The sequence below is a fragment of the Juglans microcarpa x Juglans regia genome, chromosome 6D (assembly GCF_004785595.1).
Source record: "Juglans microcarpa x Juglans regia isolate MS1-56 chromosome 6D, Jm3101_v1.0, whole genome shotgun sequence".
Classification (NCBI taxonomy): Eukaryota; Viridiplantae; Streptophyta; class Magnoliopsida; order Fagales; family Juglandaceae; genus Juglans; species Juglans microcarpa x Juglans regia.
This window is the reverse complement of record NC_054604.1, coordinates 608,873-621,847: the sequence shown is the minus strand read 5'-3', so window position 1 is coordinate 621,847 and position 12,975 is coordinate 608,873. Positions and strand designations below refer to the sequence as shown.

Sequence of the window (12,975 nt, the reverse complement as noted above, 5' to 3'; positions counted from 1 at the left end):
GTAGCATAAGTAGTCGTAAGCCCCATCTCACTATTAATTTATCCCCTTGCCCTCCTCTTCCATTTATGAACATTTACCTAACCAACTTATTTAAATTACTAGCTAAAAAGTTGTATTCCTCTAAATGATGATCAGGCTCTTTGTTCCATCTATCAAATAGAAGAGGAAATAACTTCACATCTTTTTCTAATTGTCCTTATACTCCAATCTTGTGGAGACAATCACTCTGGCCATTATTATTATTTTTTTTTTTTTTAAAAAAAAGAGGACGTTACCTCAATTTTATTAAAAGCCCTCACTTGTGACGGGGGAAAACCGTGGTTACAAACCAGAAGCCTGAGAGTTACAAATATTCAAAAAAGACCAAAATCCAGGCATAAAAAATCCCTAGACATCAAACTAAATTTCAAGCTGAAAAGAAAAAACATAAGACTCAGGACAACCAACCTAAAAAACCACCCGCAAGAAAAAGTCAACTCAAACAAATAATAGAATAGTAAGGAAAAAAACAGCTGCAAGAAGAAAATACCTCACTACGATATACGCAAGTAGGAAAGGCCAATTTTATCCATGCACAGAAGACCTCTTAACTTTCCATGCAAAGTACCTCGATCCTCAAACCAATCCATATTCAAACCCTCAACTCCAATTTTAGCAAGGAAATCAGCAACAGCATTACCTTCACGAAATACATGACTCACTCTATAATCCAGGCAATCAAGACAAACTTGAAGCTCTTCCCAATAATCCTTAAGATACCAAAGGTTACAATTTCCCTTTTTAATCCAGTTAACCAGAATTTGAGAATCTATCTCTATATCCACCCGAAAGAAGCCAAGTTGACAACACCACCTGACACCTTCCAGCAAACTTCTAAGTTCAGCAAAATTATTAGAGCCCTAACCTAAGGAAACGGAAAAACCTACACACATCTTACCACTGGCATCACGAATGATACCCCCAGCCCCAGCTAGACCACAAGTAAGCGTATGAAAGCTTACTTGCGTGACGAAGGCAACCGATGACGGCGACGATGCACGATGGGGAGAAGGGGATTGAGCGATCTGCGAGAGAAAATCCTTGAGGGAGTTGAAAAATCAAAGTGGCACTGGGAGATAATAACTTTGGGAGAAACTTAAAAGGAAACCGTTGTTGCTGCTTGAGGGAGTCGTTTCTGCTAGCTTCCCTCTCAGTGGCCCCAACCCCACAGCGAGGAGCTCCTTCTTGCCATGGAGTAGTCCAATTTTGATGAAAATGTACATTTCAACTAACCCCTTTTTACTTAGATTCCATCTAAAGCTTGATTTCCAACAAAAGTTTTAATCTTTCAATCTCTTTGTGAGGTTGTAGTTAAAATCCAATGAGTTTTATTTTTGTTTTTTAGTAGAATTGATGTGGACTTGTATTTAACATCATTATCATTTGTTCAGGTGTTGTGTTTGGTTTTGGGAAAGTCATTGTTGTCTCTTATTTAGCTTGTTTGCAATTAGCCAAGTAATTTTCTCCTATCTGCTGTAGGATCATGAATATTATGTTCTTAAAAAAGATGCCTCCCCATGCATTTTTGGTTCTATTGAGAAACAGGGATGGTCCTATGCATTTTAGGACTTCTCAAGTTATATTACATCTTTTAACATGATTCGATTTTACTATCACAATCCATGTAACATGCAATTGTTTATAATCTTTTAAGTTATTATATTCGACAATGTAACAGTTGACACATCTATAAAACTAGGTGGGAAAACACTGTAGAAAGTAGTTTTTAAATGAAAACAACCTAACAAAGGATTCTCTATTACCCTCTCGCTGAGCACATAACGATATTTGTGAAGAAAAAGCAACAAGAAATTAGATTCTTTTTGGGTATGAACCTTGCTTACATTTCTTATTTTTAGTGAATGTTACTGCCAAACTTTAGGGCCTTTTCAATTGATTTTGTAGTTGGCTTCAGTGTTTGTGCTTCTTTGTTGGTGTAAGTTTAGTAATTTGTTGTTCTAAATATGTGGTGTATGTTGCTGTATGAATGAAACGTTGGGAAATTTTATTTTCAGAACAATTTCAAAAGTATTATTTACATGAACTAAACCAACATTTAGTAGAAGGCCAGAGCATGTGAAAACCATATTATTCAATCAGGTAAATTGAGGAAAAATAAAAAAGTTCACATGTATAGAAGAGATTCAAAAGTATACTAAGTTTAAGTACTACAATAATCCAATGAAAATTTCATCCTTCTTCTCATATATACCTAACGAAAATTTATATGAGCACACATTCATCTATTTCAGACTAGGAATAATCTCTATAGATGCATACCAAATTATTCACTCATAGCACATTGTTTTATAGGTATTCACTCATGGCAAATTTTAGAATCTTCTGTCAAAGATATGGCTGCAACTAAATTCTCCAGGAAAATTAATAGTTAAAAAATATGGCTTGGAAGCTATTTACCTGAAAATCTTGAACAGCTCATCTATCTCAAAGTCCCCAGGAAATAATGCCCGTTGATTAACCATCTCAACAAATATACAACCAACTGACCGCACATCAACAGGAGTAGAGTAATTGCAGGATCCAAGCAATATTTCTAGAGCTCTGTGGACTGTACCAGAGAGTCATCACCTAAAATGAGCAACCAGAAATCATCAACCAGGTACTGAATTCTAAGAATGTATGATACACTACCAGATTCCCTGTATTATTTTGACTCTAAATTGATAAAATCCAACAACAGATTAAATTTAAGATCGTTTCTGCACCATATATTTTCCAAAGATTCTACTGTCCATCAAGCCGCTAACCATTTGAAAAATCAAGAATAATTACTCATAAAGAAAATTAAAGACAAATTATGAATAAAAGATTTTTATTGATTAGTTTCAACAGATGCCTCAGATAGTTTTCATGAAACAGTCCATTCATTTTCAAGCCCCTTTGAAAATTGAAGCCTAGCATGGTGGTTGATTTGCTACAAACCAGTTTAATTTGTACACCTTACAAACCAGCAAACCATTTAACTGCAAAGGGTCAAGCGGTGCATATATACCAAAGTTTCAAACCGTTTATTTGCAAAGAGTGAAGAGGTGTAACTATTCTGGATATTTTTTATTTGAGTGGAATATTGTCAAACGCATTTTACTTCTTATTATTTATTCTATAATTGTTTTACTTATAAAATTGGTGGGTTGCAAGAACTCATATTTAATTATATTTGTTGACATATACTGAACAATATATGCAATAAATTGTACATTACTGTCTTATACTTAATAACAGTACTTTCCAATCTCTTTCCGTTCTATTTAATCCATTTTTTCCCTTTTGATATTTTCTACTTATTGGCTGTTGATATGCATTAGCTTTTGTTGATTAGGAAAATGCGAGTTTGAGAGTCTGGTGAGTAAATTATACTCTATGGCATATAATATAATTTGTTTTTTAGTAGAATTGATGTGGACTTATATTTAACATCATTTATCATTTCTTAAGATGTTCAATCATTTATCATTTGTTGAACGGTAGATTGCTATATTATACTTAATTTACTTGAAATATAATGATTAAAATGTTTTATATATAGACATTTATTAACGATATTAACTTTATTTCAGGAAACTACTATAGACATCAATCTCGACATCAACTCAAATACAAAAGAAGATGATCATAGGCTACATCATCCAAGAGGAGAAAAATTCAGAAAAATATTAATTGAACAATCGTGTCTCATACTAATTGTATCTATTTTACATTGTTTTAAATTGAACAACCATATATATATAATAATAATGATGATAAAAACAGTATGGTTTGATGAATAAAAATCCTATAATAAAAATATGATTGAAATTGATTATAATTTTTAGGAAAAAATCTCATTACTTAAGTCTTGTTGTTAATTCTTTACTTGATCTTACTTAATTTGATATTTTCTATGTTTAATGAATGTTTCTTATGATCATTAATCATTTTGAGTACCTAGAGAAATTTTATTTGAATTTTGTGAATTTTTATGGTTTCAACTTACTCTAAAACTTGTTTGATTACACTTGGAGCGAAATCCTAGACATAATATTATTGGAGAAATGATTAAGGCATTCTTTGGACCAAATGAGTCTTTCAAGCTTACCCATTTATTATCTTTATCCCTAACCACCCCTTTGAACTTTATTGAATTATATTTTGACCTTATATTTTTTTTTTTCTTATAAACCTCATATTCCCTGCCTTATTTGAGCTTAAACACTGATTTCCTTACCTTTCAAGAGAACTAAGTTTACACAGTCACAGACTCACAAGAGCATGAAAGGCAAGAAAGGTACACAATCTACAAGTAAAGTTAATTATAACAATATTATCAAAGTCATAAGTTTGGGGGTGTGAAAAGTCAACTCGTCTACTGTGTGGCTAACAAGAAAAGACCGACGAGAGTCATACACAAAGGCAGTCGAAAATGTATGAAATATTTTCATAATTAAAAAAAAAATATCCAACCTGCGGAATAGAGGGATAAAAAGATAGATACTTGAAAGAACAATAAAGAGATGTATGTTGAAAGATTTACAAGGATTGAGAATAGATGTTTGTGTTAGGAGTGAGAATGCTCTATTTATTTTGTTGGTGTTAAAACTTAAGTTCTCTTACTTTATTTGAGTTCTACATTTTCATTGTAGCCCTCACCCTAGCCTTACATTACAAGTTTAATAAAGACATATTGATCTCTGGTGATAGTTTCTGTTCTACATTAGTAGAGAGTAATTTGAAAAGCAAGCCTATAGAATGTTTAGAGATCTATTATTTATTTACTTGTTTGCATAAAACTATCCGGGGAGCTAATGATGAAGTGAAAATGATGGGTATGCATGAATGTGGGATGGATAATGCGGTAAAACTGAGTTTTGAATTAACATTTTGGACTTAATTGATCTTGAATGATTCATTTGAATTATAGACTTTAGATCATCTTTGAGGCAATAAATTTTATGAATCAAACCAATACTTGTTTTAATTGTCTTTCTTTTCTTCTTTACTCGAGGGCGAGCAAGGTTTAAGTTTAGGGTTATTTAATAAGTATTACTTTTAATTCTATTGATTTTGTTTTATTTCTATATATTTTTCTTTATTTTCTTATATTTAAAGGAATGAGAAGATTTAGTGCAAAATGAGAACATTTTGGTACAAAAGAATATACTATGGAGCCAGATTGACGAAAGGCGACGAGATCTGAAGAGGCAAGAAGACTTACCCCTCAATAAACGAATAGTATTTCCTCTCGGTAGGCGAGAAGACCCAGGCGCAACTAGAAGGCGACCAGAATTTTCGACAAGAGTTAGGCGATAAGCGAGATATTTTATCTTCTGGGCGACAAGATTTGGCACAAGGCTTCGAGCAATTAGATTGGACGGCTAGTCTAAACGGACCAACCTAAACGACATTGTGGGTGACAACTAGCAAATGCGAGCAGTTTTACCGTTCGATAGGTTGGGGAGAAGGTTCTATCATCCCAATCGGGAGTCTTTCCTCTCGGTAGGCGAGGAGACTAGTTATATTCAGCACACATGGCATCCCGGTCGGGAGTCTTTACCACAATCAATTTGCTGACCACCAAATCCTCCCGAACTCCGTAAATCAAGCCGCATATCACTAAATCTTCCATTTTAGATAATCTCGTTATTCTTGGGATAATTCCTTTCATGTTAACATTTATTTTTAAAAACTATTTACCAGATTTTCAGGCTAGATTGTAGTCGTATTTATCTTGTTTTCAGATTTGAGTTTTGACATCTATTTAATCTCGTCTTGTGGAATGAATAGGAAGTCTTTGAGTTTTTAGAGTTTGAGTTTTAAAGTAAAAATATTCTAGAGTTTATTATTTTACGTTTCTTTCAAGGAGGCAGATCTCGGGGAACAGAGGCGAGAGCTGCATGCTTCATCAACTGATTCCAACAAAGAACACCAGTTTTATTGTTTTTCTTTTTAATTTCATTTGGGGAAAAATAACTAATACCCCATATCAATTTAAATTTACACCATTCTCACCGGGTTGGAGAGAATTCATCCTTGAATTTTAACTTTCTTACCTCGATCTTTTGGATGTCCAATTAAACCAATCTTTCTTTTCTTTTGTTATATCGTCCAGATGATCATGAAAAAACTAAAATTGATTTGATCTAGTCGAAATAAAATAATATTGAACATCTTATACTCCAAAATTAAGTTTATTTCCCACATCTCAAATAAAAATATATATATATTTTTTGCATAGGATTTTTAAAAAATCCTCAACTCCAAGAAAATCAACATAGTTAATTGTCTTAAAAGTTTTTCATGATCTTCAAACTTCAAAACTTCACCACCATTTTCTTTTTCTAAATTTTCTATGTTTTCAATAAAAGTAATTACCTCATCCACTTGGTTATCTTCACCAAGATAGGTATCGTAGATTGGTATAGGGTTCTATCCTATGGAAAAATGTCCATTCTTAAACTCTTCTTTCTCAGAATAGTAAATCCACTCAACCTCATGCAATAAATCAACGAAACATTCAGCCTGAAGAGTACCTGGAAGTTCTGGTAAACCCACTATGAAACCGAGGTCCTCATTACACTCATCTCTAGTTCTCTCAGAATAAAGCACGATTGTGGTACGGGTTCTCAAAATTGGAATCGAAATCATGATCTTCTATCTCATAATCACCGATATCTTGTGCCGCTAGACATCGGGTTAACTATGCAACCTGTCTCTGCAAATCCTAAAGCATCACATCCTGAACGCTACGATCACGGTGCGGGACTTCCTCGTTCGGAACTTGCCCACGACCACCAGCCATGGAAGCTGATACGATATCACCCCAGGAAAGATGCTTAATCTCTGATGCCAACTGATGCCAAACAGAATTTAGATTAATTGTGACGGCTAATTTCAACAGATGATTAACACAAAGAAGGCAAGAGATTCATTCAAAAACATAGAGAAAACTCTGAAAGTTATTGATTAATAGTAAAATTCAAAATTATTTTATGAAGCCCACGAGCTCATGGACTTAAATAGCTGCAAAATTCGAAATTATGATAATTTTTGGAAAAATCTAAATTATTGTAAGAAAATTAAATACATAAATAAACAAGAATCGTACAAGAAATTTGGCCAAAATCAAAATCACTTTCAAAACTTGAAACCAAATATTTACTAATAAGGTAAGAATAAACGTAAATATATGATTTGGAGGAAAAATCATTGATATTTTTCTAAAGTGAATTGAGGGTAAATAACTGATACCCCATATCAATTTGGATTTGCACCATCTAGGGAGAATGAAACTCTGTTAAAGTGGCCTTGTGATGTCGATTTCTATCTTAATTTTGATAGATTTCTATCTTAATTCTGATAAATTTCCTGCACTCTATTCCAAACCGCATGTCTTCTTCAACTTCCAATAGGTTGCCCATTGTTTTACCAACATTTATAGCATTTTCATAGGTCATGTGATCCAGAGGGAGATCAGACTTGCATGTATTTGCATATATATATATATATATATATATATAAAATAAAAATAAAAAAGCTGAGTGATTCAATTGTATTTCTTGCAGTGTTGATCCTGGAGGCCAGGCCACAGCTTGAGGATGAGCAGTGTCCTTTGAAATTCCATGGAGCTTGATTAAGGACTCATATTTGTCATGTGGAGTCTGGAAAGTAAATAGGAACAGGTTGGCTTCCAAATCTTCTATGAGAGATTTTTTTATGAAATTTCATGCTGCTTTGATACTTGCATTATTGCAAATTTATTCAAAGGACGAGCAGTAATAAGATGTCCCACTAGTGCAAGCTTTGGTGTTTTTTTTGCTGCTTCCACTACAGGTTCTAAATTGAGATCTTGCCATGAAAGAGCTTTTGTTTGTGAGATCAGGGAATCGATCGACGAAGGCTAGGCTGGGATGGAATTTTGTTTAGGAAGATATGTGAGAGTGAATGAAGAGTACTAGAAATTCATTGAGGAGTGAGGGGAGACTCTAGAGAGAGAGGACCCGCAAAAGTTAATATTTAATATCACAATCTACCATATAAATTAATACAACATCTTCACATACAAGAGAAAAGGCCGGAACATTAATTGGGAAAGTATAGAGAATTGAGTTAATTAAAGACGCCTATAGGTAGGCATGGTTAAAACTGATACATGATCTTGAGCATTCTTGAGGCCTGCAGGATTAAGACGCCCATAGCTGTACGCATGAGTACCACTGGTATCCTTGTTTTCACAATAAATCGGACGCCGAGCTGGACTGCAAAGTATAAATGTACCATAAACCTTGGAAATTAGGTTTTCAGCAGGACTAAAAATCTGATCATCCCGCCTGCTGTACTTCATCTCCGCCAACACTTTATAGAATAATTCAACTTCACATGGAAGCAATATAGGACCTTCACTATTATACCCATATTCCAATTCAGCCTCATCCAGCAGCATCTTGAACAATGGATGATTAACAAGCTCCGTCTTGACAACAAATCGTTGCTTTTGGGCTCCAACGTAAACCGCGAAGCAACCTTCCGGATCAGCTTTGGACTTTTTTTTTCTGCTTTCGTACTGATCCTTGGAGTTAGGCTTCAAGATGCAGTCCCGTGATATGCTCCTTGTCAATGATGAGACGTCGTTTCTGTGGCTTGGCGAGGAGGACTGCTTGATCTTGTTGAGAGCTCCAAATGATTGGCAGCGTTCCCATGTCTTAACAATCAGATTTTTCTTCCCCCTCTTTTTCACAACATCCATTACTACGTAGCTAACTAGCTAGCTAGGATCAGGATTCAGTACTAGTACTTATTAATTACAAGAGATTTGATGTTAAATACAGCTAGCTAGCATGCATGCAGTACATACAAAAGGCCGTCTACGCCAAGTTGAGCACGGCCGATCTCATTCTTGGCCTCTTTTGTAACTAATTAACCAACCCTGAAAAGAAAATTAGCAAGGGGGGATCATCGGAGAGATACGTGCAACAAAAGTGTATTGTCATTCAAAGAAGTTAGCTATATAGCTAGCTTAAGAGAACCTGAAGTACCATGCTCTATATATAATCGAAACAGGAGGAGTTAGAAGACAACCTCACAAGTTACATATGCATGCATGCGTGTCAGAGAGAGAGAGAGAGACAGAGAGATTATAATTTATCCCTAGCTATATATCTTTGCTAGAAATTAAAATACTTCTATATAATAAATATATATACAGAGAAGCGTGAAAATTAAGCGATGCAGAAGAGCACTCCACGAGGTACGTACATATGAGATAGGAGTTAGCGTCCACAACTGGATAGTTTCGGATTAGGAGTGGCTGCAGTACATACCCATATATATATATATATATATTTATATAACATGGCATGGCATGGCATTTCGTCAACGCACTATGGCTGGATCGATCGAGCTGCAAGACTTTGAAATTTTTGTCCAAAATAGTCATCTAGTGCAACAGAGAGCCAGTAATTCTGTGTGTGATCTTGATCTACTCCTGGTGTGCGCACCTTGGACAGAAAGATGAGACTTTATTATGTATTATAAACGATTATCGTCAATAATTAATGAAACATGTACTCTTAGCATCATTTATATATGACAAATATCACTGTATGAGTTAAGTTGAAGGCCGTAGGCCAGAAAAAACAAAAAACTTGGCAATCATGAAGACCATATAGGGCACAGAAGATAAGTATAGGCTTAATTGGTATTAGCATGGAGACTATGATATTGCAAGTGGCCGGAGTAGCTCGATCGTAGGTGCATGCACATGACAAACTATCTTCTTGTTTAATTTCTAATTCCTTTCTTTTTCTTTTCTCTCTCTTTAATTTGATTCTTAGTTTTAAACCAAAACTCCAAATTAGCCACCGCTGAAGGAAAACCAAAATTTTACTCCACCACATATATATATATATATATATATATATATATATATATATACATTAATGGCTGTTATGCGTGCGTACGTGCGTATGTGCATGCATCTTGGCCTTATAAACTATTTTATTTATGTAATAATTTTTAATATGCGTTGTACGTCGATGTTTTGATCATCACGATCTCGGATGAGATTAGTTAGGCGTTATTAATGGACATTATAAGATCAGATTCCGCCCTCCCCTCCTTGCAAGATGAACCTTGAATATTATATATAGATGACGCGGATGGGCTTCAATTTCATATATACCGTAAGTTTAATTTCCTTCGGGAACTAAGCTGATGAAAATTCATTCATATAAATAGAGGATATATGGACATCCCTTAATTTCATCTTTCATTTCTAAATAAAACTGTTATGATATGACAATTATTTCAATTCAGGCCCCATATTTTTCCCAATCTTAGATAGGAGCACTCCATACATACCCAAGCAATTAATTAATCACCACACTCTATCTTATTTTTTTCCTAAGCAGGTCAATAATATTTATAAGAGGAATAAAAAGTCTTTTACCAAAGTCAGAAACAAAGCAATTAAGAAACCATTAGTATATATGGAAGTTGAGGAGGGATGAAGGTAGTTTGTTTAGGGGTAAGATACCAAATTGGAGTTTAGAAGTGTTACAGCCACACAAAAATCACACAAAAGTAAACTTACAAAAGGTCATAACTCCATATGATAGATTAGATCTATTTTACAACAAAAGTAGTTTTATAATATTCTAACATGCCACATCAATTTATGAATTTATTTTTTAAGATCTCTTTGCATGTAGCTAAAACATTTCTCATTGAAATTTGGTGGCTGCTTAGTGTGCCACAGAGTGCACCATATATAGGGTTGCTACCCGCACCATACAATGCGGGGTAGCCCCCTCCCCGCCCCCCGCCCTGCATGGGTTGGAGGTGGGGTTTTCACCCATGCCCACTTCAATGATGGACTACAGTCCATTACTAGATCCAAAAAATTATTCCTAAGTTCAAAAGTGATCAAAAATATATTTTTTGACCAAAATTATAAATTTAAATTTGTAAATATGACTATAATTTAAAAATTATGTAGTTTTTAAATTTGTTAGTACATATTTTGCGTAAATTGTAGTGTATTAGGGTGACCTTTTTATATATTACTTTTACAATATAAATCTCACACTTAAGCGTTAATGTGGGACTCTTGTATTGCATTGGCAATCTATAAAAAAATCATCATACTACACAACAACTTACACAAAATATTAAGTAAAAGTTCTAATTAACACATATTACTATATTTATATAGTACAAATGATAAATATTTTATAAATTTGTATAGTATAAATATATATAATAAAATATATTATGCGGGACAGGATTGGGCCCTCCACAGCCACCGCCTCCACTAGGGGGCCAGATGTGGGGTGGGGCAAACAAGAGCGGCCCTGCTGCCCACCCCTAGTGCACCAATAGATTCTGGACCTAATTTATTCTGATCGAGCAAAAAAGAAAGAAATTCAATTAGATGTACTCGTGCGCCTAATTATGTATTACCATTTATACTAATTTTTCTCCACTTCGATTATGTACGTATTACCATATATACTGCTAGAAGAAGTACTGGTGGAGCGAGAACCAAACCGCGAAAATGATCAGGATTTAAGGGGTGCATGGTCGGTGATGATAATGGGAAATTTGTAGTGCTGCATGTCGAGGTCGGCTGCTTCAGAAACACGTACAGGCCACATACAGTATTTATAATAATGATATTGGTACGTACTTGGTAACGAAAGTGATAATATATATGGTAACGAAACTGATCAGGCGGCCTCGACTCGATCGAGATATAGATATATATGGTAATTTTGATGGTCGATGTAACTCTTAAGAGTTACTGCATGCTGCAGGCAGAGATCAAATATTATAAGATCAGCAGATATACAATTAAAAGGAAAAGAAAAATTATCTTAATATGCATGTATATATGTAGCATATGCAGCTAATTATCTTAATTACTTCGAGTTGCAAGCTCTTAAGTTTGATCGATATATATTTATAATTAATTAATAGGGACTTCGATATTCTAAGTAATTAGTGATATGATATAGTAGAAGGTTTTTCAAACTAGTAATTGATGATTGATGAAATATTATATATGTAAAATTAAAGTACGTACATTGCAAAATTAAAGAAATTTATGGACCTAACTCATCTCATAAAATCGGTTTTACAAGAGAGGATTATCAGTTCTTATAAACATATCCAAGGCCTTGTCCACGGGCAATATAGGATTATTCCGCAACACCCTCCCTCACGTGTAAGTCAATATTTTTCTTGGTCCTTGTCACAGGGTAAGTAGTGTGACCCCTCATTCGTCCTGTGGCAGACTCTGATACTATGAAGAAATTCATGAGCCTAACTCATCTCATAAAACCGATTCTACAAGAAATAATTGTTCATTCCTTATAAACATGTCTAAAACCTTATCCACAAACAATATAGAATTATTCCTCAACAAAAATAAACATTCTTCATTTATATTGATTTAATCATCATGGAGATCATAGGAGTGATTAAAAAAATATGGGGACAATAATATAGCTAGCTATCTAGCTCTTGATAGCTTCTGCATGCATATATAGCAATTAGCTATATAAGTTTGTACTCAATCAACTTGTTCCATGTGTATGTACGTTCTTCTAGCTAGTTAGTCTAGCTTCATGATCATGATCATGAACATGAATTTGTTTGAGTTGCCGTTCATGCATGTGCTTGATCTCATCCGCTAGATTCAAATTTCCTTAATTAAAATATATTTCTTATATCCAGATGATCTATGATCTTATAAAATCTAAAATATAATGATCAACGACATGATACCTTATATTTTGGATTAATTAAATAAAGACTTCATGTCATATTTGTCTTTCATGCGTCCTGATAGAATATATATAATTGAAGGAATCTCTAAGGGTTGACTCAAATTGTAAAAATCTTGATTTTGATGGTATACTCCTTCTAATGTCTAAGGTTCGA

The 12,975-nt window shown here is 34.2% G+C and overlaps 1 long non-coding RNA gene across 1 annotated transcript; it reads left to right on the top strand.

The window, feature by feature from the left end:
• The first annotated feature begins 991 nt into the window (after nt 1–991).
• On the top strand, nt 992–3,774 carry LOC121268874. Its single transcript, XR_005941273.1, has 3 exons — nt 992–1,256; nt 2,353–2,659; nt 3,618–3,774. It is a non-coding gene; the product is annotated as an uncharacterized LOC121268874 (long non-coding RNA).
• Nucleotides 3,775–12,975: the final 9,201 nt, after the last annotated feature.